The sequence below is a fragment of the Eleutherodactylus coqui genome, chromosome 5, assembly GCF_035609145.1.
Source record: "Eleutherodactylus coqui strain aEleCoq1 chromosome 5, aEleCoq1.hap1, whole genome shotgun sequence".
In the NCBI taxonomy this organism is placed as follows: Eukaryota; Metazoa; Chordata; class Amphibia; order Anura; family Eleutherodactylidae; genus Eleutherodactylus; species Eleutherodactylus coqui.
Genome location: NC_089841.1, coordinates 256,907,939 through 256,916,509, shown reverse-complemented (window position 1 = coordinate 256,916,509; position 8,571 = coordinate 256,907,939).

The following is an 8,571-nucleotide window of genomic DNA, read 5'->3' as shown; positions in this document are numbered from 1 at the left end:
AAAGCTAATGGGTCCCAACTCGATTATTCAATTCTTTGTGCCAAAGAAAAAGCGTCCAAATTTTATGTACGGAATCTAATTCTCTCACTTCTTGGTGTCATAGAAACATGAAATTTGGAACGGGCATTGATTATGTCATAAATAGGAAAAGTTAATGGGTCCCACCTCGATTGTTCAATTCTAAGCGCAAAAGAATTAGCGTCCACATTTTACGTACGAAATCTAATTCTCTTACTTCCCGATGTCATAGAAACTTGAAATTTGGCACAAGCATTGATTATGTCATAAATAGGAAAAGTTAATGGGTCCCACCTCGATTGTTTAATTCTAAGTGCAAAAGAATTAGTGTCCAAATTTTAGCTATGGAATCTAATTCTCTCACTTCCTGATGTCATTTTATATAAAGGAAATGTCGCATGGTTACCTCCACATGGTGTTTCCTGGGAAACGCAGAGAACTATGCAAAATGGTGAACATATGTTTTTCCGGTATCTCTAAAGTAACCACGACTTCATAAGATTTTCCGTGTGAACACCAGATAAACACCAGTACCAAATTAACTTGGGCGAAGCCGGGCATATGAGCTAGTATATATATATGTGTATATATATATATATAGTTATGGAAGGCTAAAAAGTGTCGTACTGTGAGTATAATTTCTTCAGCCTATGATGCTTTTTATCTTTATTATTCTTAGTATCGCTATTAATGTCATCTCAGGGGAAGGCTATAACACACCACAAGAGGTTTAAGCGAATCTAGCTAATTTTAGGGAAAAGAGTTCTGCACAGGTTAGAAAACTGCAACGCTGCACTGTCGGTGCCCGCAGAAACGTTTTTCAGGGACTGTGCCTTGTGAGTCTATGTCACATCGCCAAAACCAGTAGAAGGCCAGGTTGCAGGCGAAACCTTTTTCAGGTACAAGCAAGAATTTTAACGCAGCTAACCAATCCCGTTATTTACACTTTGCCTGCCTGCCTGCCATGGATTATTCTAGGGGTTTTCCCCAGCTTGCTGCATTGTATCCACTGAGCGTCTGCTTGTGGTAGGTACAGTTGGAAGCAAAACCACAGAGCAGCCAATATGATCAGACATAAGGCCTTGCCCATAAGCATTCCCCAACCTCCAAGAACTGAACCTACCTACCTAAATTGTAAGTACCTACCTTATTGTTCTCCATGAAAGAACTGAGCGTACCTTTTTTTTAAAAAATGGCGGCGGCAGCAGCAGCGCCCAATCAGATTTTGTAGGCCGCCGCTTCCCTCTTACGGGCTGAATAAAATAGTTGTTCGGTGGAACATCCAATTCATCCGGCCGCTGCGGCTTCTTGGGAAGATAGCCTAGTACATGTTTGCCCACTTCCAAATGCAATGGAGACTGACTGTAAATGGCTGCTGTGCTGTAGTATTTATGGTTCCAAGCTGTATGTGTCATAATAGAGCCTTAATGACATCACGATGCAGCTTTAACTGTCAAACATCCAGGCTTATTGCATACAGTCTGTCTGTCTATCTATCTATCTATCTGTCTCTGTGTATAGATAAATATCTATATAAATATATAGAAATACATGTATATCGATATAGATTTTTATGGATATCTAGCTAAATATATGGATGTATGCATATATAGATATACAGTCATGGAAGGCTAAAAAATGACGTACCGTGCATATAATTTCTTCAGCCTATGATGCTTTTTATCTTTATTATTCTTAGTATCACTATGAATGTCATCTCAGGAGAAGGCTATAATACACCACAAGAGGTTTAAGCGAATCTAGCTAATTTTACGGAAAAGAGTTCTGCACAGGTTTGAGGACTGCAACACTGCACTGTCGGTGCCCGCAGAAACCTTTTTCAGGGACTGTGCCTTGGGAGTCAATGTCACGTAGCCAAAACCAGTAGAAGGCCGGGTTGCAGGCGAAACCTTTTTCAGGTACAAGCAAGAATTTTAGCGCAGCTAACCAATCCCGTTATTTACACTTTGCCTGCCTGCTGTGGATTATTCTAGGGGTTTTCCCCAGCTCGCAGCATTGTATCCGCTGAGCGTCTGCTTGTGGTAGGTACAGCAGCAGCAGCAGCGACCAATCAGATTTTGTAGGCCGCCGCTTCCCCCTTACGGGCTGAATAAAATAGTTGTTCGGTGGAACATCCAATTTATCCGGCCGCTGCGGCTTCTTGGGAAGATAGCCTAGTACATGTTTGCCCACTTCCAAATGCAATGGAGACTGACTATAAATGGCTGCCGTGCTGTAGTATTTATGGTTCCAAGCTGTATGTGTCATAATAGAGCCTTAATGACATCACTTTGCAGCTTTAACTGTCAGACATCCAGGCTTATTGCATACAGTCTGTCTATCTATCTATCTGTCTCTGTGTATAGATAAATATCTATATAAATATATAGAAAAACATATATATCGATATAGATTTTTATGAATATCTAGCTAAATATATGGATGTATGCATATCTATATATATAAAGACAAAAGCCCTCACTGACTCATTCACTGACTCATTCACTGACTGGCTCACTGACTGACTGACTGACTGACTCACTGACTGACTGACTCACTGACTGACTGACTCACTGACTGACTGACTCACTGACTGACTGACTCACTGACTGACTCACTGACAGACTCACTGACAGACTCACTGACTGACTCACTGACAGACTCACTGACTGACTCACTGACTGACTCACTGACTGACTCACTGACTGACTCACTGACTGACTCACTGACTCACTGACTGACTGACTGACTCACTGACTGACTGACTGACTGACTCACTAACTCACTGACTGACTGACTCACTCACTGACTCACTGACTGACTCACTGACTGACTCGCCAAAAGTTCTCCAACTTCCCGATGTCGTAGAAACATGAAATTTGGCACAAGCATAGATTATCTCCAAAACAGGAAAAGTAATTGGGTCCCAACTCGATTATTCAATTCTAGCGCAAAAGAATTGGCGTCGAAATTTTGCGTACGGAATCTAAATCTCTCACTTCCCAATGTCATAGAAACTTAAAATTTGGCACGAGCATTGATTATGTCATAAATAGGAAAAGTTAATGGGTCCCAACTCGATTATTCAGTTCTATGCGCAAAAGAATTAGCGTCCAAATTTTACGTACGGAATCTAATTCTCTCTCTTCCCGGTGTCATAGAAACTCGAATTTTGGCATGAGCATTGATTATGTCATAAATAGGAAAAGCTAATGGGTCCCAACTCGATCATTTAGTTCTATGCGCAAAAGAATTAGCGTCCACATTTTACGCACGGAATCTAATTCTCTCACTTCCCGGTGTCATAGAAACGTGAAATTTGGCATGAGCATTGATTATGTCATAAATAGGAAAAGCTAATGGGTCCCAACTCGATTATTCAATTCTATGCGCAAAAGAATAAGCGTCCAAAGTTTACGTACGGAATGTAATTTTCTCACTTTTCCGGTGTCATAGAAACGTGAAATTTGGCACGAGCATTGATTATGTCATAAATAGGAAAAGCTAATCGGTCCCAACTCGATTTTTCAATTCTATGCGCAAAAGAATTAGCGTCCAAATTTTACGTACAGAATGTAATTTTCTCACTTTCCGGTGTCATAGAAACGTGAAATTTGGCACGACCATTGATTATGTCATAAATATGAAAAGCTAATGGGTCCCAACTCGATTATTCAATTCTTTGTGCCAAAGAAAAAGCATCCAAATTTTATGTACGGAATCTAATTCTCTCACTTCTTGGTGTCATAAAAGCATGAAATTTGGAACGGGCATTGATTATGTCATAAATAGGAAAAGTTAATGGGTCCCACCTCGATTGTTCAATTCTAAGCGCAAAAGAATTAGCGTCCACATTTTACGTACGAAATCTAATTCTCTTACTTCCCGATGTCATAGAAACTTGAAATTTGGCACAAGCATTGATTATGTCATAAATAGGAAAAGTTAATGGGTCCCACCTCGATTGTTTAATTCTAAGTGCAAAAGAATTAGTGTCCAAATTTTAGCTATGGAATCTAATTCTCTCACTTCCTGATGTCACTTTATATAAAGGAAATGTCGCATGGTTACCTCCACATGGTGTTTCCTGGGAAACGCAGAGAACTATGCAAAATGGTGAACATATGTTTTTCCGGTATCTCTAAAGTAACCACGACTTCATAAGATTTTCCGTGTGAACACCAGATAAACACCAGTACCAAATTAACTTGGGCGAAGTCGGGCATATGAGCTAGTATATATATATGTGTATATATATATATATAGTTATGGAAGGCTAAAAAGTGACGTACTGTGAGTATAATTTCTTCAGCCTATGATGCTTTTTATCTTTATTATTCTTAGTATCGCTATTAATGTCATCTCAGGGGAAGGCTATAACACACCACAAGAGGTTTAAGTGAATCTAGCTAATTTTAGGGAAAAGAGTTCTGCACAGGTTAGAAAACTGCAACGCTGCACTGTCGGTGCCCGCAGAAACGTTTTTTAGGGACTGTGCCTTGTGAGTCTATGTCACATCGCCAAAACCAGTAGAAGGCCGGGTTGCAGGCGAAACCTTTTTCAGGTACAAGCAAGAATTTTAACGCAGCTAACCAATCCCGTTATTTACACTTTGCCTGCCTGCCTGCCATGGATTATTCTAGGGGTTTTCCCGAGCTCGCTGCATTGTATCCACTGAGCGTCTGCTTGCGGTAGGTACAGTTGGAAGCAAAACCACAGAGCAGCCAATATGATCAGACATAAGGCCTTGCCCATAAGCATTCCCCAACCTCCAAGAACTGAACCTACCTACCTAAATTGTAAGTACCTACCTTATTGTTCTCCATGAAAGAACTGAGCGTACCTTTTTTTTAAAAAATGGCGGCGGCAGCAGCAGCGCCCAATCAGATTTTGTAGGCCGCCGCTTCCCCCTTACGGGCTGAATAAAACAGCTGTTCGGTGGAACATCCAATTCATCCGGCCGCTGCGGCTTCTTGGGAAGATAGCCTAGTACATGTTTGCCCACTTCCAAATGCAATGGAGACTGACTGTAAATGGCTGCCGTGCTGTAGTATTTATGGTTCCAAGCTGTATGTGTCATAATAGAGCCTTAATGACATCACGATGCAGCTTTAACTGTCAGACATCCAGCGTTATTGCATACAGTCTGTCTGTCTATCTATCTATCTGTCTCTGTGTATAGATAAATATCTATATAAATATATAGAAATACATGTATATCGATATAGATTTTTATGGATATCTAGCTAAATATATGGATGTATGCATATATAGATATATAGTCATGGAAGGCTAAAAAATGACGTACCGTGCATATAATTTCTTCAGCCTATGATGCTTTTTATCTTTATTATTCTTCGTATCACTATGAATGTCATCTCAGGAGAAGGCTATAATACACCACAAGAGGTTTAAGCGAATCTAGCTAATTTTACGGAAAAGAGTTCTGCACAGGTTTGAGGACTGCAACACTGCACTGTCGGTGCCCGCAGAAACCTTTTTCAGGGACTGTGCCTTGGGAGTCAATGTCACGTAGCCAAAACCAGTAGAAGGCCGGGTTGCAGGCGAAACCTTTTTCAGGTACAAGCAAGAATTTTAGCGCAGCTAACCAATCCCGTTATTTACACTTTGCCTGCCTGCTGTGGATTATTCTAGGGGTTTTCCCCAGCTCGCAGCATTGTATCCGCTGAGCGTCTGCTTGTGGTAGGTACAGCAGCAGCAGCAGCGACCAATCAGATTTTGTAGGCCGCCGCTTCCCCCTTACGGGCTGAATAAAACAGCTGTTCGGTGGAACATCCAATTTATCCGGCTTCTTGGGAAGATAGCCTAGTACATGTTTGCCCACTTCCAACTGCAATGGAGACTGACTGTAAATGGCTGCCGTGCTGTAGTATTTATGGTTCCAAGCTGTATTTGTCATAATAGAGCCTTAATGACATCACTTTGCAGCTTTAACTGTCAGACATCCAGGCTTATTGCATACAGTCTGTCTGTCTATCTATCTATCTATCTGTCTCTGTGTATAGAAAAATATCTATATAAATATATAGAAATACATGTATATCGATATAGATTTTTATGAATATCTAGCTAAATATATGGATGTATGCATATCTATATATATAAAGACGAAAGCCCTCACTGACTCATTCACTGACTGGCTCACTGACTGACTGACTGACTCACTGACTGACTGACTCACTGACTGACTCACTGACTGACTCACTCACTGACTCACTCACTGACTCACTCACTGACTGACTGACTCACTCACTGACTCATTCACTGACTCACTCACTGACTCACTCACTGACTCGCCAAAAGTTCTCCAACTTCCCGATGTCGTAGAAACATGAAATTTGGCACAAGCATAGATTATCTCCAAAACAGGAAAAGTAATTGGGTCCCAACTCGATTATTCAATTCTAGCGCAAAAGAATTGGCGTCGAAATTTTGCGTACGGAATCTAAATCTCTCACTTTCCGGTGTCATAGAAACGTGAAATTTGGCACGAGCATTGATAGTTAATGGGTCCCAACTCGATTATTCAATTCTATGCGCAAAAGAATTAGCGTCCAAATTTTACGTACGAAATCTAATTCTCTCACTTCCCGGTGTCATAGAAACTCGAAATTTGGCACGAGCATTGATTATGTCATAAATAGGAAAAGCTAATGGGTCCCAACTCGATTATTCAGTTCTATGCGCAAAAGAATTAGCGTCCAAATTTTACGTACAGAATGTATTTTTCGCACTTTCCAGTGTCATAGAAACGTGAAATTTGGCATGAGCATTGATTGTCATAAATAGGAAAAGCTAATGGGTCCCAACTCGATTATTCAATTCTATGCGCAAAAGAATTAGCGTCCAAAGTTTACGTACGGAATGTAATTTTCTCACTTCCCGGTGTCATAGAAACGTGAAATTTGGCACGAGCATTGATTATGTCATAAATAGGAAAAGCTAATGGGTCCCAACTCGATTATTCAATTCTATGCGCAAAAGAATTAGCGTCCAAATTTTACGTACGGAATGTAATTTTCTCACTTTCCGGTGTCATAGAACCGTGAAATTTGGCACAAGCATTGATTATGTCATAAATATGAAAAGCTAATGGGTCCCAACTCAATTATTCAATTTTATGCGCAAAAGAATTAGCGTTCAAATTTTACGTACAGAATGTAATTTTGTCACTTTCCGGGGTGTCATAGAAACGTGAAATTTGGCACGACCATTGATTGTCATAAATATGAAAAGCTAATGGGTCCCAACTCGATTATTCAATTCTTTGTGCCAAAGAAAAAGCGTCCAAATTTTATGTACGGAATCTAATTCTCTCACTTCTTGGTGTCATAGAAACATGACATTTGGAACGGGCATTGATTATGTCATAAATAGGAAAAGTTAATGGGTCCCACCTCGATTGTTCAATTCTAAGCGAAAAAGAATTAGCGTCCACATTTTACGTACGAAATCTAATTCTCTTACTTCCCGATGTCATAGAAACTTGAAATTTGGCACAAGCATTGATTATGTCATAAATAGGAAAAGTTAATGGGTCCCACCTCGATTGTTTAATTCTAAGTACAAAAGAATTAGTGTCCAAATTTTAGCTATGGAATCTAATTCTCTCACTTCCTGATGTCATTTTATATAAAGGAAATGTCGCATGGTTACCTCCACATGGTGTTTCTTGGGAAACGCAGAGAACTATGCAAAATGGTGAACATATGTTTTTCCGGTATCTCTAAAGTAACCACGACTTCATAAGATTTTCCGTGTGAACACCAGATAAACACCAGTACCAAATTAACTTGGGCGAAGCCGGGCATATGAGCTAGTATATATATATATATATATATATGTGTGTGTGTATATATATATATAGTTATGGAAGGCTAAAAAGTGACGTACTGTGAGTATAATTTCTTCAGCCTATGATGCTTTTTATCTTTATTATTCTTAGTATCGCTATTAATGTCATCTCAGGGGAAGGCTATAATACACCACAAGAGGTTTAAGCGAATCTAGCTAATTTTAGGGAAAAGAGTTCTGCACAGGTTTGAAGACTGCAACGCTGCACTGTCGGTGCCCACAGAAACCTTTTTCAGGTACAAGCAAGAATTTAAGTGCAGCTAACCAATCCCGTTATTTACACTTTGCCTGCCTGCTGTGGATTATTCTAGGGGTTTTCCCCAGCTCGCAGCATTGTATCCGCTGAGCGTCTGCTTGTGGTAGGTACAGCAGCAGCAGCAGCGACCAATCAGATTTTGTAGGCCGCCGCTTCCCCCTTACGGGCTGAATAAAACAGCTGTTCGGTGGAACATCCAATTTATCCGGCTTCTTGGGAAGATAGCCTAGTACATGTTTGCCCACTTCCAACTGCAATGGAGACTGACTGTAAATGGCTGCCGTGCTGTAGTATTTATGGTTCCAAGCTGTATTTGTCATAATAGAGCCTTAATGACATCACTTTGCAGCTTTAACTGTCAAACATCCAGGCTTATTGCATACAGTCTGTCTGTCTATCTATCTATCTATCTGTCTCTGTGT